Here is a 25,303-nt window from a genome sequence, read left to right as displayed (position 1 = left end):
GGAACGGAAACAAAGGAGGGTGTAGCGTGGAGAAACCCAGCCGGGCGCGCCGAGGCTCCGCGCTCTCAGAGGCTGCTCCCGCGGCTTGTCTTGCGCTCCAGGGACTGGGGAGTCCCGAACTCATGGCGGACTTGGTTTATTTCCCAAACTTCAGAAGACAGTGATTACCCTAACTCCGGAGGCTGACGCGGGAGAAGGGGGGAGCGGTGAAGAAGCCCCCCGTTTTGGCTGCCGCGATCGCCCGCCCACCTCCCCGCGCCGCTCGCACCCCTCCTTCCCCCTCACCTGTCCGGAGCGCGGGGACTCGGAGGTCCGGCCGCCTCTCCGGGCTCTCACTCCGGGAGCTGTTGGGACGTCTGGCGCCTCCGGAGACGAGCGCAGGAGGCGGCGGCAGGGTCGGGGTCATCAGCAGGAAGCTCCGCAGCCGCCGGCAGCCTCGGTCTCCCTCCCCATCCCGGCGGGGGCTCGGGCAGCGGGCGCGCGCGGCCACCGGGGGCGGATGAGTCAGGCGAGGGGGCGGCGGCGAGGGGTGCGGGACCGTGGCGAGGGGCGGGGACGGCCCTACTCCCGCACCGGCGGGGCGGCGGCGGCCTCGGGAGGGAGGGCAGGCTCCCGCCAGTGCCCCCCACGAGTCGCAGCGACACCGGCCGCCGCCATCGGGCGCCCGGAATCTCAGCGCTCCTGCCCTCGGTGGTCACCAGGCGCGGCGCGCTGGGCCGGGGACCGGGGCTCCCAGCTCAGGCGTCGCCGCCGCCAAGAAAGACAAAAGGGAGCCGGGGATGGGGAAGGGAAAAGTTTTCTGCCGGGTTCCTGATGGATCCGGCGAAGCCTAAGAGGCGGGTGGGGTCAGGGCGCGGGGCGGGCTTCCAGGAGCGTGGCCACCGGACCGCCGCCCGGGTGGGAGCCCATCTCGCCGCCCCCCGCGACCCCTGGGAACTCCCCCAGCCCGGCCTCCCCCACTCTCGCGGCCCGCCCCCTCCTGGCGGATGCAGACCAGGTCTGCTCCTCCTCTTCCAGGACCCCCAGCCCCCAGCCCCGAGCCCCGCGCCCCAGCCGCAAAGTTGCACTTTTAAAGCCGGGATCGCCGCAGACAAAAACCTGTCTTTGGGAAGAAAATACCCGCCGGCAGGAGCTCTTCTCCGGGCTGGAAGGCCAGGGGGTGGAAACGGACACACCCACCGCGGGGCGCGCCCTTTCTGCCGTGGACCCCGGGCCCCGGAGAGCCGCGGATCCGGCCCCGCCGGTCTCCCCGAGCAGCAGCGGAGCCCCGGCTGATGCGGGTTTTCCCGGAGCAGGCGCCTCCGCTCCACGCCCCTCCGTCTTTCTTATCAGACGCCGCCTGGGCGGGGCGGGGTCCCCCTGGCGGGCTGAGCGGGCGCTGCGCGAGCGGAGCCTAACCGGCCCCTGGCGACGCTGTGGACCTCCCTCCCCACCTTGAAGCGCGCGATGATCAACCGCGGTCTGGCCCGGAAAGGGGCTCCGAACAGGCGGCAGGGACGAAGAGGATGAACTGGATCGCTGAGGGCTTCGATGGACAGTGGTGATGTTCAACTCCAAACATCAAAGCCAATGAAGGATACAAGTTACTCCTCTTACCCCCGAACATGCACTGAATGGAGACTGTGCCCCATTCACAGAGTAAACCATTATGATGGTTACCTCCGACTGGACAGAGACAGAAATGATGATTGTATATATGCAGGTCAATTCAGCAAGTAGAGTTTCATGTAAAACTGGAATAAGGGCTCTTCCAAGCCCGCCACAGAGCATGTCAGAGCACACCAGTCGCAGCTCCCAGCGCTTGGGGGTGGGGTGTGCCCTTCCTTGTGTGTCTCCTCAATGTATTTTAGGTGGTGGACCAGAAGGCAAGTGTAACATTCTGGTGCAGTGTATTTGTGTATTTCAATGTATGATCGGTTAGGCTCTTTTTTTCTATATAGTTATTTTATTATTAGAATTTAATTTTAAACAATAGAAATAAATCTAGAGATGTGAAAAATATTTCTAAGAGTTGTTTGTTTCTGGCGATGGGAAATGTATGAGGGAGGGAGGGAGGGGAATGGGAGTGAGACTGAGAGGTGGGGCAGAATTCCATGCAAAACTTTCCACATTAAAAAAAAATCTTGGGAATCAGATAAGAAACTGTAGAAATGGATTGCTTGTGGTACAATCTTGACTAGAAACATTTGGAAAATTGGCCCTTTTAGTAAAAATGTCACAATCCAAATGTTAAAAAGAAAAAAACTAAAGGGAGGGAGGTGGAGAAATGAGTCACAGCTATAAACCATCTGTAGTTTAATTGTTACCTCACCTGCATCTAGTACATCTTAGCCCACAGCCACCTGCTGAACTCTCAGGTTTTCTTACACATTTGTCCAAGCATCCAATCAAAGGATTGTGATTCCACCAGGCCTTTCTTCCAGTTGTAGCCTGTACATCTTATAAAGAAATACCCTGAAGTCACCTTTCCCTATAAAGCTCCTGAGAGTGGACACCTCCTGGTTAGGATCACTAGCTTCCCAGGATGACGAACAGGCTCATAGTGACCTTAGAGGTCATTAGACAAGGCATCTTATCTAAGACAAGCAGTGAAAAATTTAAGATGGGTATCTAACCATTTAGACATTGAATGACTGAGCCTTCCTCACAGAGTGACTGATGAAAGGAAGAATTAGCACATTCTATGGCCACAGATATTGATGATTCCTCATTTCTAAACTTAGATTTCAGTGATTCAGGCATAGAAGAAGCAGCAGAAAGATGAACTACATCAGACTACCAAAAGGGAATTATTTACATTTCTTTTAAAAATAATTACTATTCATCTCAGAAAAGACTAGGGTAACATGTCCTCTAAATAGGGGACTATCTACAATTCAGTAGACCAAGCAGCTCTTGAGATATTAATTATAAATTCTTCCCTGCCAAGGAGTGCTCAAGGCAAGCTCAGGTAAATTATGTATTTAATATCTGCTATAGGCCAGCATCTCTCCATCTGAAAAAAATCCCAGTGAATATACCATGTCTAATAGATTCTGAATTTAGCTCCATATCCATTTTTAAAGTAATGGATGAGACCTCTCACCATCCAGCTGCATTGCACTTCACACATAATATTTTCTGGTGTATCCTTCTGAGATGTGTAAATTTCCGCCAGAACAAGCACATCTTACAACTGCACAGAGAAAAGAGAGCACTCCCCTCAGTGATTCAGGCTCAACTACCTACTAACAGGGACTTCCAGCCTGGTTTCTCCCATCCCTTAAGTAAAAACAAGAACCCATTTCAAAGGGCTTTGTGCAAATTGAATGAAATAATACATATAAAACTGTTTACCTGCGACATAGATTCTCAACATGTAGTTACACATGCACAAAACTTGTTTGAATCCTATTAACATAGTAAAAAAGAAGACTCTTCCTCTGGAATCAAGAATAAATTTGAGAAAAATGTTGAAATATGATCAACATTTTTATCTTGGTACACTATAAATGTAAAAAATGTTAATGAATTAAGTTTGAAAATATCCATTGGAATGAAAAACAGTATGTACTCTTAAGTAAATGATGCAATGAGGCTAAGGGAAGGCCTACTAGAAAATTTACCTGGGATTATACCCATTTTCTTTTGCCATAAGTGTAGCCCATAGCTTCTCCAGACTTGAGAAGAGGGTCCTCAACCAGAAAATAAAAAATATCTTCAAAGGAAAACAAGTTAAATTGTTTGCCAGACTCTTATCTGAATTCTTTTGTTCCAGCTGTGAAATAGATTGATAGTCTTAAAACCCGAAGGTATCTCTGCTGGCAGCCATAGTTGCTGTTTCAAACTAGGGAGTAAATGAAAACAATGTCACTCAAAGAAAATGATCTGTCTGGTTTTGTCCTTAAAATACAGAATTTGGTGGAAGGAATTCAGGAGAAAGAAAAAGGGAACAGAAACACATTTTAAAATAAAATTTTAAGGGCATTTTTGTTTCACTCTGATTTTGACTAGCACTTTGACATATTTTTAATTATTTCTCTCTCATGTGCAATTGACTAATAGTTTATTAGATTTAGCAGCAGATATGTAATACTTTCAACAATAACGATTTTTTTAAGGAGAGATGTTGCTAATTTCTGTTCATCAAATGTACAAGTTAGAGTGCTACTCTTCTCAAGTAGATATTTTATAATATTGAATCTTGTAATATAACATATTTTATGAGTTCTGTATCAACTTCCTTATTCAATAATAAAGTTGATTAAATTCTTTTTACCCAACGTTCACTGGAAGCATACTTTTTTAAAAATACCAGAGGGGCACCTCCACCCTCTCTAAGCCACAGTTCTCTTCTCTAGACAGATTTGTACCTGCATGAACTCAAGGTGATAGCAATCCAAAAAGTAATTTTAAAAATTTCTAGCTATGTGTTTTGTCACCATAATCATATCACAGAAGATATTAAAGAGATTTGAATGAAATAGCAGAGAAGGTGATGGTGGTAGAACACCTGTTCTGCTGTCCACGGTGCTGAATCAGTCTTGGGCCTTAGCTCTTGATTCCTAGAAGTGTGGTCTCTGGCTCTGCAGCATTGCCTTTACTAGGGAACTATTAGAATAGCAGGATCACAGGCCTCGCCCAAACCTACTGTATCACGCTCTGCAATTAACAACATCCTCATATGATTCATCTGTTTGTTAAAAATTTGAGAAATGCTGTACTAGGATGCAGTTCATGTTGCCTGTGACTTTCCTGATGCTTTGTTTATATCACCCCTCATATCATCCCCTCTGGAGGTGCAGCCCCAATGCTGCCTTTTTTTAGCTGCATTTAATTTGGGGATGGCAGTGTGCTGTTAAGAGAGCATAGCCCTGCCAGGCTGGTGTGACTTAGTGGTTGAGCGTCGACCTATGAACCCGGAGGTCATGGTTTGGTTTCCAGTCAGGGCACATGCCCAGGGTTGTGGGCTGAATCCCCAATGGGGGGCATGCAAGAGGCAGCCAATTAATGATTCTCTCTCATTGATGTTTCTATCTCTCTCCCTCTCCCTTCCTCCTGGAAATCAATAGATTTTTTTTTAAGAGAGAGAGCATAGCCTTTGAGTCAAACAGCTAGGTTAAAACCTCAGCTTGTACTGACCATTCTGAGCCTCATTGTCCTCATTCATAAATGTCAATATTATTATATATCCTTAATAATGATGTTTTAAGGATTCAATAATAATAAAATAGTATGTGTAAAGCACTTAACCTGACACATAGCAGATGTTCAATAAACCTCTCAAACACTGTGTGAATGCTACATCCTCTACCAAGGAGGTGTACCCTCTCACCATAACACTCCCAGGCATTGTAAAAGAATTTAATCTCCAATTTCTGCTCAATGAAGTCAATGAAACATTTACATTAAATTAGTTAATACAATAAAAACTTAAAACCCACCAAATCTTCTTTCAGTTTGGTGTTTCTCCACACCCATAATTATAACCTGGAGTAAAGAAAGAGAAGGTCTTTCTTGACAATTATGTTAGATCTGTTTTTATTCAATTAGAACAAGGTGACTTGGTATTTAGAATAGTAAAATGTGTATAAATGTCTGGATGCCTTAATTCTACTACCAACAGAAATCTGTACACATGTATAGCTGACTTTGTAAACAATAATTATTTACACTGATGTATAGACCCTAATTAAGCCATAATGTTGGTTATAATATAATGCAACTTAAAATGTGCTATTTAGGAACACTGGGAATACTGTTTCAAGCATGTATTTTAGAACATGAGGAAATATTGACATTTTTTTCAAAAGAAACATCAAATATGAGCATCTGTTCCATTACAATAGTCATGTAATGCATTTGACACTAGGAGCATTGCTTGTTGCACTGCTGAGCTGGAAACACCTGTTCTCTAAGGGAATGAGCATTATGAACTTGAGAAAGTCAACTTTTCTTCTAAGTTCTATCTTCACTTTTTAAAGTTCCTGGAAAATAATCTTTATAATATGTTAAATATCATTTCTTCCAGCTCCCTCATTTTGTAGTTTATGAACATGAGTCAAGTACCTGTCTCAGGATCATATAACAAGAGAGTGGTAAAGCCATGAGTAGAATACAGGTCTTCCTATTCCTAGTTCAGTGCTCATTCAACACACATAAAACATGACTCATATTAGGCTGATTTAAAGCCCCCGGGTGATTGAGAGATTTTTACATATCCCTGGAAGTATTTGCATTTTCCCATCCTTACCACACCTCCACACCCAAGGAAACAGCCTTATGGTAAAAATCGGAGGAGAACTTCAGTTTTAGAATGTTTGTTCATTAATTCAGAAAGCATTCACATAATGTAGTGGATATTATATTCAGTTGGAGCCATATAAAAATGACAGATTCAGATCCCTTTTCCTCATATTTATTCTGGTGAGTTTGGTACTTTTATAAGCATATAATTAGAGTATGAAAAGTGCCCTAATAGGGGAACAAAATGGTGATATTATAGTAGGCATCATCAGAAAATTTGGGGGACCTATAGCTCAAAGGAAATTTAAAAAATATGCAGAAAGAGGATTCTGGCTTTAAAAAACAAGAAGCCTTCAAAAATGTGAGCAAATGGGGATTAGAATTCAAGGATGAGAAGTGTGTGTGTGCGATTTCCAGAGGAGAGATCATTCAGAGGAGTGTAGTCAGTGGGTCTCAACCTTCTGGCCCTTTAAATACAGTTCCTCATGTTGTGACCCAACCATAAAATTATTTTCGTTGCTACTTCATAACTGTAATGTTGCTACTGTTATGAATCGTAATGTAAATATCTGTTATGCAGGATGGTCTTAGGCAACCCCCGTGAAAGGGTCGTTGGAACGCCAAAGGGGTCGCGACCCACAGGTTGAGAACCGCTGGTGTAGATAAAGCCAGTATGGCAAGAATATGGAATCAAGTCAGGAGCTTTAAAAAGGAGATTAAAGAGATAGGCAGGGGCCAGCTCACATAAGGCCTTGGAATGGAGATATTAGGGAACCATTGAAATGCCCTTCTGGCAGATGTAGTAGAGGTTACATGGAGGAGGAAGGAGGACTTAGAAGCAGGCAGGCAAAAATATTAGATTTTTGTAATAGCCATGGTAAGGAAATACGACAGACTGAACTAGGACATTGGGAAGAGGGATGAATTGAAGAGATACATACTGAGAAATAGTGTTTGCTGATTGGTAAGAGAGTGGGATAATGTCCAAGTTCCTGGCTAAGATACTTGTTTTTTTCTCCTCATGGCACCAACCAAAACCAGTGTTTCTACACAAAATAAATAGAATCAAATCGTACTATTTCTTCTATAGTAGCTGAGTGTACAGTGCATTATATTAATCATTTTTAAGTTTAAAAAAATAAAAATATAATTGATAATTTAAAACATCTTGTAAATTGAAGACTTCCCAGGTTGACTCCATTTCACTCTACTCATACAATTTCAGCACCGGCCACCTTTCAAGGTCTACCATCATTGTCCCTAAGACACTTTCTTCCATTCAAAATAAGAGTCTACTCCTCAGAGTGTTTAGTTTCTAACTCAATTGAGCATGAAGATCCAGACACATTGTAATGCTGCATTCTGAAAAAGATAATATTTTATTTTATTGAATGATCTTCATTCTAAGTGCAGCTATGTTGCCCTATTCTTGACCTTGCATTACTGTTGATGAGGGAATGGGTATTTGGTGCCCTTTTCATTAGAGATCATTTATAATCATAAATATGAGAATTGGTGGTTAGTAGTGACAGGGATGAGGGTTTTATTTATAGTAAGAAAAGTCATAAAGTAAAGAGGTTTGAATTCAAAAACCCCTTAAATTATGAGTCACACTTGGGTTTTAAAATATGATAAGGAGCCCAGCCAGTGTGGCTCAGTAGTTGAGCATTGACCTATAAACCAGGAGGTCATGGTTCGATTCCTGGTCAGGCAATACGCCCAGTTGCAGGCTTGGTCCCCACATGCAGGGGTGTGCAGGAGGCAGCCAATCAATGATTCTCTCTCATCATTGATGTTTCTATCTCCCTCTCCCTCTCCCTCTCCCTCTTCCTCTCCCTCTCCCTCTCCCTCTCCCTCTCCCTCTCTTCCTCTCTGAAATCAATAAAATAGTTTTTTTTTTTAAAAAAAGAAAGCAATAGCTTTCAACCTTTAAAAAATATATGACAAGGAAAATTGTGTGCTGAAATAATTTGAGTGGACTTTTACTTATAAATACTTAATATCTTTATTCATTAACATAGCTCCATGACCAGAGTTGATACCCCTTTATTCATATTAATTTTTAATCAAGTCATTTTCTTATCTAAAAATTTGCATGGCTGCCTATTATAAGATAAAGTGCAAAATATTCAGCTTCTTTATTACAACCTAATGTGGTTTTGACCTTTCTAGACTCATCTATAACCTGCTTAGGGCACTAACAGAACTGCTTTACCTGGATGTCCCAATGTTCAACTTGGCAATAGGGTACAACCCATGACCCAGGACAGATACTGAGCATTTTCTAGTCCAAGTTACCAGGGTCTGTTCTCTTTTTCTTCTTGAGCTCCCTGTGTTCATACGTGTAGTCAAATAGACCGACTTCTTTTGTACCACTTGGGGACAGCTGATAAGTCTCACTTCCTGCTGTGAGGAGGGCCTTCTCGGTTCCTGTGTTTACTCATTCAGTAAACACGTGCCAAGGCTCTGCCATGTGCCAGGGACTCCAAAGCATTCTGAATGCTGCTGTCTCTGAGTGGCTTCTGGAGACATGAGTGCTCTCCCTCGCCTCACCTCCCCGACACAGTGGTGGCAGGTACTCCCCCGTTATTAATGTGAACAGCTGACTTTTTAGGTTCTACTGTAACTTGACAATGACCGGCATTGTAGATCATGAGTTTTCCAGTGTAAAAAAGAATACACTTGCATTTTCGAGCACTTAACCAAATACCATCTACTGTAGCAAGATTGATTACTCCAGCTTCAGGTAGGAAATGACTATAGTATAATATGTGCTCCCACGAGACTACTGCTTTGCAGCACATAGGAAAATATAATGAATTTTTCCTCTGAATGTTTCTTCATGGAAGTCTCTAGGAGATGCCCATTTTACTTATGGGAAATGCACAAATAAAAATCAGTTCTCAAAAACATTACTCCCACTCACCCTGTATACCCTCTCCAATGGTAATTAATATTCCTCCTCTCTGTTTTAGAATACAAATTTCTTATAGATAATCCCATGCACTAGGTTGGAGCCCTTGAAGGTAGCATTATACAGTAATTAAACACAGAGAAGTCAGGGTTCAACTCCCAGCTCTAACACTGTGTGTGGCCTTGGAAATCTGAACCTCATTTTCCTCATCTGTAAAGCAGGGATAATAAAAGATATCTCATAAGTGGCTTTTGATAATTAAAGAGATAATTTATGTAAAGTGCTTAATCCATTGTATTAACATTAGCTTTCGTTTTAATAGCTGAAACCCAGAAATCTAATACACTGTATCTGTTTAATAATATTGGTTTACAAAACCCCAGGTTTGATAATGTTGGTTGAGTGAATAAATTAATTAATCAACACATATCTTCTTTGCTTAAGTCTATCCTATCAAATAAAAGAAAAATATGAAAATTGACCATCACTCCAACACACAAGATGGCCACCCCCATGTGGACACAAGATGGCCAGCCGGGGAGGGCAGTTGGGGGGACCCAGGCCTGCAGAGGAGGGCAGTTGGGGGACAAGGCCTGCAGGGGAGGGCAGTTAGGGGCAACCAGGCCTGCAGAGGAGGGCAGTTAAGGGCAACCAGGCCAGCAGGGGAGGGCAGTTGGGGGCAACTAGGCTGGCAGGGGAGAGCAGTTGGGGGGACCAGGCCTCTAGGGGAGGGCAGTTGAGGGGAACCAGGCCTGCAGGGGAGGGCAGTTGGGGGCGACCAGGCCGGCAGGGGAGGGCAGTTGGGGGACAAGACCTGCAGGGGAGGACAGTTGGGGGCGACCAGGCCTGCAGAGGAGGGCAGTTAGGGGCAACCAGGCCAGCAGGGGAGGGCAGTTGGGGGGACCAGGCCTGTAGGGGAAGGTAGTTGGGGGGACCAGGACTGCAGGGGAAGGCAGTTGGAGGTGACCAGGCCTGCAGGAGAGGGCAGTTGGGGGTGACCAGGCCAGCAGGGGAGGGCAGTTAGGGGCAATCAGGTCAGCAAGGGAGCAGTTCGGCATCGATCAGGCTGGCAGGGGAGTGGTTAGGGGGTGATCAGGCTGGCAGGCAGAAGTGGTTAGGGGCAATCAGGCAGGCAGGCAGGCTAGCAGTTGGGAGCCAGCAGTCCTGGATTGTAAGAGGGATGTCCAACTGCCCATTTAGGCCCGATCCCAGTGACAGTTGGACATCCCTCGAGGGGTCCCAGATTGGAGAGGGTGCAGGCTGGGCTGAGGGACACTCCCCCCCCCGCCCCCCCAGCCGCCCCCATGCATGAATTTAGTGCACTGGGCCGCCAGTATCATATAATAATATTGAGTACACTGTTCTTCACTTCGCAAGATGTGGGTGGTCCTCTACCAGGAAGATTCACTGTTGGAATTGTCTCCTTGGTAGTGATTGTCTTGGGCTGAGCTGTGACATCTTTGACATGTTTGCCCTGGTGACAGGTCATACACATTGGAGTTTCTTGGGAAGGATCAGGGCCAGGCTCATCAGTCTTGGCACATTGTTTTCCCTTTCAGACATGTACCTACCCATAAAGGGAGAGAACCTTGGCCTCATTTCCATTCACCCTGGAGCATGACAAACGCTGCTAATCAGCTGCCTGCTGACCATTTGGCTCATCTTTGGGACTAGGAAAGCCAACTTGAGAAAAAATAGCAGCTGGTAGCCTGACTCTTTGCTACTGTCTGGCCTTGGCCCTGCAGCTCAGAGAAAGGCAATTTATGTTGCCAAGTGTTTATGCAAATATTATCAATCTTTTAAATGAAAGGGATTATTGATAAATGATATGTTGCCCTTTTCACACTGAGCATGCATACTGCCTGTCTACTGGTAACAGATTTGTCTACTGTTAATACAGCCCGATTGTCCATATTTCACTGCATATATGGCTTTGAGCAAGGGGTCAGGTTCAGATCATATATGGATTAATACAGGGTTGACTATCTTCTGTGTACCAGTCTCTGGGTAAGATACCATGTATGCATGTAAGCTCTTTAAATTTTCCAATGACCCTGTAATGATACCCATTATATAAATGAAGAAGTTGAATCTCAGAAAGAGTGTATAACTTGTCCAAGCTCACTGAATTGAAAAGATGCACAAAAGATGACTTCAATACAATCTGGCATTTAAAATTTGGCACATTTATGAACATATTATTTTACATGATTAAAATATAGAACATTTCGCATGGTCAGCATGGCTCAGTGGTTGAGCGTAGACCTATGAACCAGGAGGAAAGGGTTCGATTCCCGATCAGGGCACATGCACGGGTTGCGCTCTATCCCTAGTGTGGGTCATGCAGGAGGCAGCCAATCAATGATTCTCTCTCATCATTGATTTTTCCAGCTCTGTCCCATTCCCTTCCTCTCTGAAATTAATAAAAAATATATTTAAAATTTGAACATTTAAATATAAATAAGCCTTAAAAACATTTTCTTACAGTTTAGATTGATCAAATGTTCTTAAACATTAAGGTAATAGTTAAGAAAAATTAGTTGACTCCCAAAACATTGATTTAAACGAGTAGACCTTCTTAGTTAGAAGTTACCTCTGAGATAATTAATTCTTTTATTTTCAGACTAGAAATCAGGATTTTAAATTCAATGGTTATTATATTTTTATTTTTAAACGTATTGTTGCCACAATTTGGTAAAAGCCATTAGTATGATAGGTTTAGTAAGTGTGGTTGTTTTGGCTGTTAAAAATGTATATATGACATTCCATGTTTTTGTATGTTTGTACCAATTCATATAATGATTTTTGCTTCTTTACCATCAAAATATGAAAACTTATCTCTGTACTTAGGCTTTTTTTACAGTACGAAGCACTTTCTGAATGGTTTGTACCAATTTACTGTGGGCTTTCTTCCCCTTTGGAACTATTTCTCTTTCCTTGCAGAAACTAGGTTAAAACTCTGCTTATCAGGAAAATTAGGCTCAGAGGAAGACAAATGACCTCTTCAATACATCAAGTAAATTCCCAAACTCAAAAGATCTGAACAACATCTTTGAAAATAGCTGGGACTAAAATAACGAAAATCATATTTTGGAAACATTTCTTAGAACCGAAAAATGTTAATGAATGCACAAAGTGGTGCAAATGCCATCACCTTATCTGGTCTGGTGCCGCCTACACACAAGAACCAAGCCTTTCCTGTGTCACCCGGGATCCCTACCGTCAAGCTTGCCCAGGAGTCAGGGGCTCTTGTGTTTATTGGTTTCAAGTATAATCTTGCCATGTTTCAGTAAAGTATCTTTTATTGTCATCGATATCAGTGCAACCTTAAATGAAATGCTGCAGGTGCATTTCAGCCCTGGGGAGTTCTATCTATTCACAAACAAAAGCTGTACCCAGCAGGTTTTTAATTTGGCAGAAGCCTCATTGCTATTCACTTAGGATTTATGTGTTTCTTTGTACTTTTGGCACAGTTCAGTACGAGATTATTTTTTAAATGTCATGATTTAAGAGCCTCCGTTTCGACATGTTCATTACTGAACTCATTATTGTCCCTCTCCTTTTTCCCAGGATTACTGATCTCAGGGAATGGACCACATCTATCCAGTTGTCCATTCAGCAATTCAGAAGTCAGCCTGCACTGCTTTCTCTTGCTTACTTACACTTATCAGACACCTACTTATGGACTTGGGCAGTTGCCCTGTGGGCAGGGACTTGGTCTATAAATTCAGAGGCTAGCCCAGTCCCTATGCTCAATAAATACTAGAGGAATAAGTGAATGACAAATATTTATCTAATCTATACCCTTCTTTCCACCTCTGCTATCTCAACCCTAGTGTTGGTGTTCACCATAGTCTTACCTGGCTATTGTAATAGCTTCTTTAATTTGAACCCTTTGTAGTTATTTCTCACTGCAGCTGCCTTAAATCTAGCCTTATTGTGCACTGGCTGGGTGGCTCAGTTGGTTGGAGCATTGTCCCCTACACCAGAAAGGTTGCAGGCTCAATTCCCAGTCAGGGCATATACCTAGGTTGTGAGTTTAAACCCTTTTGAAAAGGGTCACGAGCACAGTTGTCTTGATTCCATAGGTGGTGGAAGTAGGCACAGGGACCAACATGATTCCAGGCCAGGCTGGGGTCTGGTGAGCCCATTCACTGAATTTGAAATATCTGGGGTCCTTTCCCTTCTGAATCTTTTGACTCAGAAATGATGTACAGGAGGCAACTGATCAATGTCTCTCTCTCTCTCTCTCTCTCTCTCTCTCTCTCTTTCTCAAATCAATAATAATAATAATAATAATTATCTCCAGTGATAATTTAAAAATAAAAAATAAATCTAGCCTCACTGTTCTTTACTCCTGACCTTGTATGTTACGCTTAAATAGTATTGATCTGGTTATATCTGTTGGTACACATAATTTGATTTTACCCATAATGCTTCTCTCTCTAGAAATGCCTGGTCATTTTTCTTTATTTGCAAACTCCTACTGATTCTTATTGCTCAGTCCATGTGACACATATTTTTAATAATTCTTTTCTGCAGTTCCAGATTGTATTAAATGCTCCCTTTCTTTTGTCCCATGGTTCCTCGTGCATTTTCCTAACTGAATACATATTTCTTATTTTATTATGCAGTTTATCAGACTAGCTTTCCTTCTATGCTCCTTTTTTGGGTAGGAATTCTTACTGAGGCTTTGTAATAATTTCAATGGTACATGAAAGGCAGTCCATAAATATTTGTTAATTTGAAATGTGGATACTTGTATTTTCCTTTTCACTGAATGAACAAACAGGAGTTTAATATTGCCACTAATTATAAATGTTTTTAACATGTCTAGAACAAATTATAAATTAATGGACACTAAAAAAGACAATTCTTTCAAAGAAAATGAAGCTAGTGAAAATAGCTGTTAGATTTGTGCATCATAAAGGTATCAACTAAAAACTGAGTGGTCAAGTTGGCATAAAGCCTAGTGCAGACATTAAATAGACAGCTGGTATTTATAATCTGTAGGGAATGGATCTTGAAATTAATATTTATAATAGCCACATGTTGAGGGTTATGTAGCAGGTAATATACTGTTAAGTACTTTTAATATGTTTTAATTTGCAAAAGAATTTATAAAAATGATTACAATGCCCATTGTATGATTGAGGAAACACATGCAGAGCAGTAAATAAAGAAAATAGGGAAGAAGTGAATGAAACATTAATCAAAAGGTAAATATTTTCAAATCAACAATGATCATCAAGACCATCATTGTCTCCCTAGTCGGTTTGGCTCCGTGGATAGAGCATTGGCCCATGGACTGAAGAGTCCCAGGTTCAATTCCAGTCAAGGTCACATACCTCGGTTGCAGGCTCGATCCCTGGCCCACACCAGGGCCAGGGTAGGAGGCAACCAATTGATGTGTCTCTTTCACATCAATGTCTCTCTCTGTGTGTCTCTCTCCCTCCCACTTTCTCTAAAAAGCAATGGAAAAATATCCTCGGGTGAGGATTAACAAAAAATAAATAAATAAATAAAAAAGACCATCATTGTCTAATGCCACAAATCAGTTTAAATTTTGACCAGCCCAGGACCCTGTAACTCTCCAATACAATTCACTCAACTCCTGTCTGTCCCTGCCTGTCTTCCAGCCACTTTTTGAGTTTTGCACAGAAACTGATGTCTGAAATTCAACTGCTGTTCTACATTGAAATTTAGTGTGCGTCCCTAGAAGTGCACTCATGGGCCAACTGCCCGTTACCCTTTCCACAACTGCGACTGTCATGCCCTATTGTGTGATGAGACTTGTGCCCCAATTCTGATTAACATTACAGGACCTGCTGGGCCGGGAGCTGTGTGCCCTGGGCTGTGTGCCTCCAACAGGTGGCTGCAGCCACACAACTGCCCAGCGTATGCCAATGCTTGCTTCCAGGCGAGCTGAACTCTGTCTCCTCTCGAAAGGCTCTGGCTGGGCTTCTACTTCCATCCCAGAGTCTCCTTTCCCTCGCTTTACATGATGTGGCAAAGTATGTCCTCCTTTAGGAGAAGACATTTGTGACCAGACTTGGACCTCAAGGTGAAGGGGCCCTGCCCCAGTTACAGGCACATGATGTCAGGTGGAGAAAACAGCCAGAGCCAAGACCTACAGGTAAGGAAAGCTTAGCTTGATCCAGAACGAGGAAACAAAACACAACAGGCAGGGAAGAGGGGTTGGGGGCGGAGTTGCAGAGATGGTCAGGAGTAGATCAGAGGGCCTTGCTGGTGATGGAGATGATGTGATCTGATTTATGCTGAAAAGCATCTCTGACTACTATGTGCAGGGTGGTTTATGAGGATGTAAAGATGAAAGCAAGAGACCAGTTGAGCCCCTACTGTAGGGGCTGAAACAAAATATGATGATGATTGGGTTAGGATGATAAGCTTGGGGTATTTTTTAGGAGGTAGAGTTGTCAGAATTTGAGAATTTGAGTATGGAGGAGGAAGGAAAGAGGAATAAAATATGGTTCCTTGACTTCTCTTTTGAGTGACTGAGGTTGTAGATGGTGGTGCTACTTGCTGAGAAGGAAAACGGGGAAGCAGGAGTTATGTTTTAGACATGTTAGGTTTGAGAGATATATTAATATCCCAATGGAGATGCCAAGGAGGCTCCTGTCTACATGAATCTGGAGCAGAAGTGAGAGGTCAGGTGTAGAGTCATTAGAAACAGGTACTGTTAAGTCTGAGATAGGAGATGATTGTTTAGGAAAGGATTACAGAGAAAAAATGGGGCCTAGGAAGATCCCTGGCAGGCCATCATTTAGTGTTTGCTAGAGAAACAGTCAGGAAAGGGTCCTAAAGAAGACACCAGTTGAAATGGTTGGAAGAGAAACTTGACATGAGTTGTTTCAGTGGCAATATGGAGCCAAGTGGGCCAAAGAGAAACTAGGAAATGAGAAAATGTAGGCTGTGAGGACAGACAGGTTTTTAGAAAGAAGTTTTGCTGAGAAGGAGAAAGAGGATTAGCTTAGGGCAGTGGTAGGCAAACCGCAGCTTGCAAGCCACATGTGGCTCTTTGGCCCCTTGAGTGTGGCTCTTCCACAAAATACCACATGCGGGCGCGCATGTACAGTGCGATTGAAACTTAGTGGCCCATGCGCAGAAGTCGGTTTTTGGCCTGGGCAAGTCTATTTTGAAGAAGTGGCGTTAGAAGAAGTGGGGGGGTGTCAGTCAGCGCGGGGGAGGCTCTCGCGATTCATGCAGGAGTGAGTGAGACTGGCTACAAGACGAGCGCGGATGGAAGAGTTGGAAGGGGTCGACCTCAGCGAACGTACCTCAATCAGATTGAGGACGTTTTTAGCCAAGGCCAGCTTAGGAGTACCCTAATTAAGTTAATAACAATGTACCTACCTATATATTTTAAGTTTAAAAAATTGGGCTCTCAAAAGTAATTTCAATCGTTGTACTGTTGATATTTGGCTCTGTTGACTAATGAGTTTGCCGACCACTGGCTTAGGGGACCGGAGGTCATGCGAGGCTATTTGTGGTGTTTTATTAGGGTTGAGATACTAGAATGTTCTCAGAGGCTGATGTGGGAGAAACATTTGGTATGACTTAGCAGAAGAGAGGGAAACAATAAGGGCTGGATGCAAGCAGTTTAGCAGATTTAGTGACTGAAGCATAATCATTGTGCTGATTTCTTCAGTGAAGTCCAAGGAAGCCACAGTTGTGTGTGTCTGAGTGTGTGTGTATTAAGGGGGTGGCAGGTTTGAGGAGTGATAAGAAGGGGTGAAACAGCCTTCTGCTAGATAAGAAAACAAACCTGGAGATATGTGCTAGGATTATGACCTAGGCCGTGCTAAAGGTTTTCAGCATCCCAAATGTGTATTCGATACATGCAAACAAGTATTTGTTATGTATGTGTAAGTTATGAAGTCTACATAATAAAGGAAAGCTGTATCATGCTCCTACCGCCCACTTAAGATCTAGACCAGGGGTCCTCAAACTTTTTAAACAGGGGGCCAGTTCACTGTCCCTCAAACCGCTGGAGGGCCAGACTATAGTTTAAAAAAAACTATGAACAAATTCCTATGCACACTGCACATATCTTATTTTGAAGTAAAAAAACAAAATGGGAACAAATACAATATTTGTATTTGCATGTGGGCTGCGGGCCGTAGTTTGAAGACCCCTGATCTAGACTTTAGAACTTGACCATAATCATCATGACCCAGTGTGCCCCTCTCTGATCCTATCGCTCTGCCTCATCCCCAGAAGTAACTGAATCTCTGAAATGGGTGTTGTAACCTAAGTGTAAACTAGTGGTCCTGTGCATCTTCATCCCTTCCTGCATGATGGTTTCATGACTGACGACTTGCAATATATTATTAAATGAACTTGGATCAGTTGGCAATCCTAATGGAAGCTGAGTAGTATTTAATATAGAATTTTGAGTAGCTCATATTTAATTCCTTTAAAATTAAACCATGGAAAGAATGTCTTCTGAGACCTTAGATACAAAAAGAAAATAGGTTTGAATATAACTTCCATATGCCCTTTGCTCTTGCCTGAGTCACATCCAATATTGCAGAGCAGGTGTGATTCAGTCTGTAAACTCTGGTGACAGGAAATATCAGGTTTATTTATTATTTTAATTTCACATAAAATCTGCTCTAAGCTCCTATACTGTCAGGCAGGTGAGAAATTCAGTATCAGTCCTTAAGGCTGCATGAGAATCAAAGATGTGGATATGGGACTGACTGAAGGAAGACTGTTTCATCTCTAGTTTATCGCAGTTAATTATTCTCATGCTTTTAGTCCCGCGCGTTCTCTGCTGTCCTGCCACACGGAGATTGAAGACCCAGCTTTGATAAAAAGCAGAGGACAGCTAGCACCTCTGTGAGCTGCCACTTCCCTGGGACTGTCCCAGAACTCTGCTCCTGATCCTGCACACAGAACTCCTTTCTTTTCCTTCTCTACTGAAATATTGAGTTCAAAGATGCTGTTTTCTCCTTCCTTTCTCTCTAGAGTACTTATCATAATAATATCAAGGAGTTTAGGCTTTTACAAAAACTAACAAAATTCTCTGATTTCAAGTGGCTTCTGTTTTCCCTCCTGCCACAATTTTTTTGAGTCAAAGGAACTAGAAATCAGAGTGGGAGAAGAGGGGAGGAGGAAAAACACATTTGAACAAATTACTGTCTCCATGAATAATCCTGGGCCATTTCTACATAATGCATGGGCATGTCTTAAAAATAAAAGAACTAGAAAAAAAGAAAGACTGTGGCCTCCATGGCATTGGATTTTGGTCTTGTGTGGGTCTCTACTGAGAAAATGTGGATGCACCATCTAGTTCACCTCCTCCCCTTCATGGGTAAGAGGACGGAATTCCAGAGGCAACATGGTGTAGCCAACTGTAAGGGCTTTGCAATTAGCAGAACTGAGTTGCAGCATTATTCACAATAGCCAAGATATGGACAACATGCGTGCCTGTCAATGGGTAAAGAAGATGTGGTAGACACATGTGTACACATAAAATGGAATGTTATTCAGCCAACAGAAAAAAGGAAATTCTGCCATTTGCAACAACATGCATGAAACTTGAGGACATTATGCTAAGCAAGGTAAGTCAGACAAAGATGACAAATATTACAATGACACTTATATGTGGAATCTGAAAAAGCCAAACTCATAAAAACAGAGTAAAATGGTGGTTACTAGGGGCTGGGGTTGGGAATATGAGAGCTGTTGTTTAAAGATATAAGGTTGCAACTTGCAGACAAGTGTGGAGATCTAATGCACAGTATAGTGACTACAGACAACAATATTGTGTTATAATCATCAAACTTGCTAAGAGACATAAAAATGGTAATTATGTGACATGATAGAGGTGACCAGTTGTCTCTGTACAAGCTCCTACCTGGAATTGAACACGCAATCTAGGTATGTGCCCTGACTAGGAATCGAACTCACAGCCTATTTGCATAGAGGATGATGCTCCAACCAATTGAGCAACCAGGCCAGGGAGCAATGAGGCTAGATTTAAAGGCAGCTGCAGTGAGAAATGAATAGTCAAAGGGTCCAAATTAGAAGCTATTACAATAGCCAGGTAAGACTGTGTGAACAACAAAACTAGGGTTGAGATAGCAGAGGTGGAGAGAAGGGTATATGTTAGATAAATATTTGTCATTCACTTATTCCTCTAGTATTTATTGAGCATAGGGACTGGGCTAGCCTCTGAATTTATAGACCAAGTCCCTGCCCACAGGGCAACTGCCCAAGTCCAAAACTAGGTGTCTGATAAGTGTAAGTGAGCAAGAGAAAGCAGTGCAGGCTGACTTCTGAATTGCTGAATGGACAACTGGATAGATGTGGTCCATTCCCTGAGATCAGTAATCCTGGGAAAAAGGAGAGGGACAATAATGATTTCAGTAATGAACATGTCAAAATGGAGGCTCTTAAATCACGACATTTAAAAAATAATCTCGTACTGAACTGTGCCAAAAGTACAAAGAAACACATAAATCCTAAGTGAATAGCAATGAGGCTTCTGCCAAATTAAAAACCTGCTGGGTACAGCTTTTGTTTGTGAATAGATAGAACTCCCCAGGGCTGAAATGCACCTGCAGCATTTCATTTAAGGTTGCACTGATATTGATGACAATAAAAGACACTTTACTGAAACATGGCAAGATTATACTTGAAACCAATAAACATAAGACCCCATGACTCCTAGGCAAGCTTGACGGCAGGGATCCCGGGTGACACAGGAAAGGCTTGGTTCTTGTGTGTAGGCGGCACCAGACCAGATAAGGTGATGGCGTTTGCACCACTTTGTGCATTAATTAACATTTTTCGGTTCTAAGAAATGTTTTCCAAAATGTGATTTTCGTTATTTTAGTCCCAGCTATTTTCAAAGATGTTGTTCAGATCTTTTGAGTTTGGGAATTTACTTGATGTATTGAAGAGGTCATTTGTCTTCCTCTGAGCCTAATTTTCCTAATAAGCAGAGTTTTAACCTAGTTTCTGCAAGGAAAGAGAAATAGTTCCAAAGGGGGAGAAAGCCCACAGTAAATTGGTACAAACCATTCAGAAAGTGCTTTGTACTGTAAAAAAAGCCTAAGTACAGAGATAAGAATAAGATTTCATATTTTGATGGTAAAGAAGCAAAAATCATTATATGAATTGGTACAAACATACAAAAACATGGAATGTCAACAGTATTCCTCACATGGATTTTTACAGCCAAATCAACAATACTTTATATACTTATCATGCTAATGGCTTTTACCAAATTGTGGCATCAATAAGTTTAAAAAGACAAAAATAATAACCACCGAATTTAAAGGCCTGATTTCTAGTCTGAAAGTAAGAGAGTTAATTATCTCAGAGCTAGCTTCTTTTTTTTTTTTTTTAATTTTTTTTTTTTTTTTTTTTTTTTATAGAGAGGAAGGGAGAGGGATAGAGAGTTAGATACATCGATGAGAGAGAAACATCAATCAGCTGCCTCCTGCACACCCCCTACTGGGGATGTGCCCACAACCAAGGTACATGCCCTTGACCAGAATCGAACCTGGGACCTTTGAGTCCGCAGGCCGATGCTCTATCCACTGAGCCAAACCAGTTAGGGCAGAGCTAGCTTCTAACTAAGAGGGTTTACTCTTCTAAATCAATGTTTTGGGAGTCAACTTATCTTTCTTAACTATTACCTTAATGTTTAAGAACATTTGATCCATCTAAAATGTAAAGGAATGTTTTAAAGCTTATTTACACTTCGGATGATCTATTTTTAACCATGTACAATAATATGTTCATAAAGGTTTCCGATGTTAAATGCCAGATCGTATTGAAGTCATCCTTTGTGCATCTCAGGGGCATGATCATATTTTAGCCATTCATTTATTAACTTGTTGATTTAAATATTTATGGAGCACATGCTGCATATCCAGCACTTAAAAGACCCCGAGAAAACAGAACCAGAATGCACAGTTTCTGACTTCTTCCTTCACATTCTGATTGAAGAGCAAACCAGTTTAAGCCTCTTCTTATATTAACTCAGATCAGCCCTGCAATAACCCTAAGAGATTAGTACTGCTATCATCTCATTTTACAGGTAAAGAATATGAAGTACAGAGAGGTTAAGTAAATTATCTAAGATCACACAGCTACTAAGTAGTGTTTTCAGAAATAAGAAAGAACAGAGAAATGTTATAATACAAAACGTTAGTGTGTTTTTGTACATGATTTCAAAGAAATGCAAAAGAAGAGAGTGAAGTAAGATAGTTCGATGAGGTGACTTGTCAGGGATTTGTCTCCAAGAACATTTCAAAGGACAAAGGGAATGTGGATCAGATGGCGAGGAGGAAGTGGGGCCGGGAACAGAAAGCACCTGCTAGGTACAGCCAGGAGCGCGGCTTTCGTAAGAGTCAGGAGAGAGGTATCCATTGTCCTATTCCCTCTCCTGTCCATACTTAGATATGTCTAACATTCATCTATCAGAAGAATCACTGAGAACCTAGCAGACATTTTGCTGTTTTGACTTTTATAAAACACTACATTGTTAACAAAGCAGTTTTATTTCATAAGCTCGAGGTTTTTCGCATGATAGTCATTGTTTGACTTTCCAGCTATTATTCCATGAACAGTTTCCATTGTAAACTTCTCAATGCCAGAAACCAACCAAACAAACAAAACAAACAAACAAAAAAACCCAAAACACACCCTTGCTAACTTCAGATTCAACCCTAGTTACTCCCTTTTCTATCTACCAGGAAATCACAACCACACTGCCACCCAGTGGCTCTTAGGTGCAGCCTCCATGACTGACAGAAAACGTAATTCAAGCATCTCCAGCCCACAGACCTTTATAATTTCTGTTTTTACCGAAATCTGTTTTTACATTGGTTGCTTAGGATGCACAACTCATTTTAACATAGAAATGATATTATGAGTGGTTGTTAGGTTTCCAACTTGTTCATAAAATCATTTATCTCATAATGTGTTTCGAATGAACACTTTCCAGTTATGTCAGCCCTTCTGTAGTCAGTTTCATGGAGCCTTCTTGCATTGCACCTGTGCTCCTTCTGCTTCACTGCTTTGATAGTGCATGAGAAAATGCCTGATGTCCAGCCTTCCACTCCAGCCTGTTGGCTGCCCTTGTCCTCTGGCCTTGGGAAGAAAAGTAACATCGCGGGAAATCAATCTTTCTGTGAGCCGATTGCTGGTTCCTGCTGCTGTGGTTCAACCACCAGGCGGGCCCAGCCTCTGTCCCTGCTCCCAGGTCACCTGGGGTCAGCCTGCTGTGACGATCTTCTTCCACTCTTGCAGGGCCTCCTCTCTGACTTCCCTCTCCATCCTTGCCTTGCCCATGGCTCACTTGAACCCTTGCTGATGATTTCCTATCAGTGATTCTCACCCTGCCCTTGTGGCTCCTCTTGACAGGAGAGTTTTCTTCTCCATGGCTTCCTCCTTTCCACGTATTTTGAGTGCATGACGAATCATACCTTGGTTGCCTCATCATAGGGGAAAAGGAACACAGTAGCTTGAGGAATTTCTCATTCTTCTGGTTTCCCATGAAAGCCTGCTCCCCCTGAGTTGAGATCTACATATGCTTATGAGACTGTTAGCTAAGGAGAACCTGGTACCTTATAGTCTGGACTTTTGTTCAACTTCTATGTAAAGGTGTCAAACATGTTATGAAAGTATATTCTAATTATTTAGTTACTTGTGTTATTACTACGGTAAAGACTTTTATAAACTACATTGCATTGCCAGTGCCTGGGATAGTATATAATACATAGTAAGTTTTCAAAATGTACTTTTATGAATGTTTAGTGAGTTCTTCCTGATTCCTCTTGAAACGATGCTCATGGACTGGCTACCAATTCATCTAAATCTGGACAGTCAATTTCAAGATTTCAAGGAGGGATTGGACTCTGCCACTGCCTTCCTTTTCCCACTCCCTTGTCATCTAGTTAGGGGAAATGACAATCCTTAGAAACAATGAGAACAGTAAGGAGAGAGCTGGTGGCAGTAGAGAAGTGAAACCAAGTCGTTCTCATTTGTCCATCTGCACTGAATTCTTAAAACACCCCAGCCCAGGAGTCAGAAGGCTTGGATGTGCAGTCTGCTCTGGTGCCTGCTGGCTGTGCAACCAGGGCAATGAACTAACTCCCTGATGCCATTTTCACATTTATTAAACGGGGATGGTAATAATACAGATGTACAACAGTCCCTCATCTGCAATTCCAAAATCCTAAAGGCTGTGATGACCAAATGCTTTTTCATAATTCATTTGTCCTGAAAATCTGGCCTATATGGAATGAACTAACATGAGGCGCCTTAAAACTTTTCTTTATCCCATTAAGATTATGAGGTACTTTCTCAGCACATTTTGGGTGTTTTGGTTAAATTGTGGTAAAGGCATAAGCTGATCTTTCTAAAAATTTAAAAATTCAGAATTCCAAAATCTGGCCTCTGTATACACACCTTAATACAGCATACCCTTAGGATCAAATATTTCCTAAAAGGGACTTTGAATCTTTTCATATCTGATGGGGTTATTGTGAGGCATATTAACCCTTAGAGTGCTGGGGAGCGCGATCGCACTCCTCCTGTCTTTCGCCAAAAGTGCTGGGAGGGCTATCAAAGCTTTGAAAAGGTGTCCAGTTCTAAGTCTGCTTTTATTAGTGATGATGATATTGCTAAACATGTCAATGTAGTAAAGGTTTCCTTAAGTTTTTGAATATGTAACTTCATTTACTTGTGATTCATAATGTTTTTTCCTAAACTGCTGTAAAATCAGCAAAAATGCCTTGGCAATTTTAGCATAGTTCTTAGGATATTGGTTGGCACTCAAAGGGTTAATATCATGAATGAAAGCTCACAGTGCCTGAATATATTAAGCCCTCAGTGAATATTTTATTATTATTTAAAAAATTTACCCCTAAATACAAGACATTTTCTCATTCTAGAGGGGCACAGACAACCTACAGCACATGCATAGCAATGTGTTCACGTTTTTTATTCCCTTTCTCTTCTCTTGATTTTATTCTGATATCTTCTTCTCCTTCCCAGCTCTTCTCTAATATCCCATTCTTCTCAACTCTGCCAATGTGATGAAAGATCTGGATCTTCCCAGGCAATCACTCCTTAGCACACATACACACATTCACATACACTTTCAGAGGAGCCACAGAGTCCCCCAGTCTATCAAGGGATTCTCCTTTGGGGAGCTCATCTTTATGGAATGAATATCAAATGTGTAAGAAAAATCTCATTCACATGGTCAATTACTATTTTAAAATAATCCAAAATTTTTTTCAAATCTATTTCAGACTAAAAATTATGCCAGTTCTAATAGATACAACTTTTAAATGTTTGGAGAAAATTGAAATACAATCAAAATAAATAAAAGGCATAAAGAGATAAGTTCCTTTCCTGAATGGCAGGTCTTTATGAACGTGATCAGTTCTATTTTTCTACGACTTTATTCTTGTCAACCACTTACATTCATGTAATGCATAGCTTATAAAATGACTTAACAGATTATCTCAATAAATCCTCACAAATCTCTTGAGAGTTAGGAAAGACGGGAATAATCTTCATTTTACAGTTGAAAAAGAATGTATTTCCAGAGAAGCCAGATGATTTCTATCTGAGGTTACATAATTGGATCTCCAAAGGTGTAATCCAGTGATTACAGTACCATATTTTACTGGATCTTATGACAATTATTCCCATGTATACCTTCTCCATTCCAAGTTTTCATTGACACCCTATACCATATCTGCATTGGACTTCTTTTCATATACAGGGGTGAGCAAAAGAAGGTTTACAGTTGTTTATATGGAAAAATATAATATGAAAATAAATAATAATATAAGAATAACTGTGCTTCATGTACTCACTTTTTTAGAAAGATTCTGAACACTGCTCTGTGGGCATGTAGTTCCATGAGAATGGCTGTAGCAACACCCAGGGCGGTGGGCTGGACCACAGGCCCTTGCCTCTAGCCTTGGCTGGGCATACAGCTTCTCCAAGTCCCTCTGCCCTCATTTTTCATAAAATGTGTCCCTAATAAAACTTAAATGATTTCTAAATAAACTTCTGGCCCTGATATACTGATTCTGGCCATGTAAATAAAACCCTATTATCATAGCTGGGTGAGTAAAATTGATGTTCATAGTAGAAAAGGCTCAA

General features: G+C 41.9%; 1 protein-coding gene across 2 annotated transcripts in view; it reads right to left on the bottom strand.

The window, feature by feature from the left end:
• TMEM200A (transmembrane protein 200A) overlaps nt 1-877 on the bottom strand; it is a 61,910-nt gene extending 61,033 nt beyond the window's left edge. For both annotated transcript variants that reach the window (XM_070419236.1, XM_070419235.1), the window contains exon 1: nt 286-877. The gene's annotated coding sequence lies outside the window, so the exon portion shown is untranslated. The remainder of the gene's footprint in view (nt 1-285) is intronic.
• Between the last annotated feature and the right edge of the window lie 24,426 nt (nt 878-25,303).

Source organism: Myotis yumanensis, unplaced genomic scaffold (genome assembly GCF_028538775.1).
Source record: "Myotis yumanensis isolate MYYU_CA2020_CCGP unplaced genomic scaffold, mMyoYum1.0.hap1 SCAF_6, whole genome shotgun sequence".
Taxonomy (NCBI): Eukaryota; Metazoa; Chordata; class Mammalia; order Chiroptera; family Vespertilionidae; genus Myotis; species Myotis yumanensis.
The sequence above is the reverse complement of the archived record's forward strand: the minus strand, read 5'-3'. Positions and strand labels throughout refer to the sequence as shown.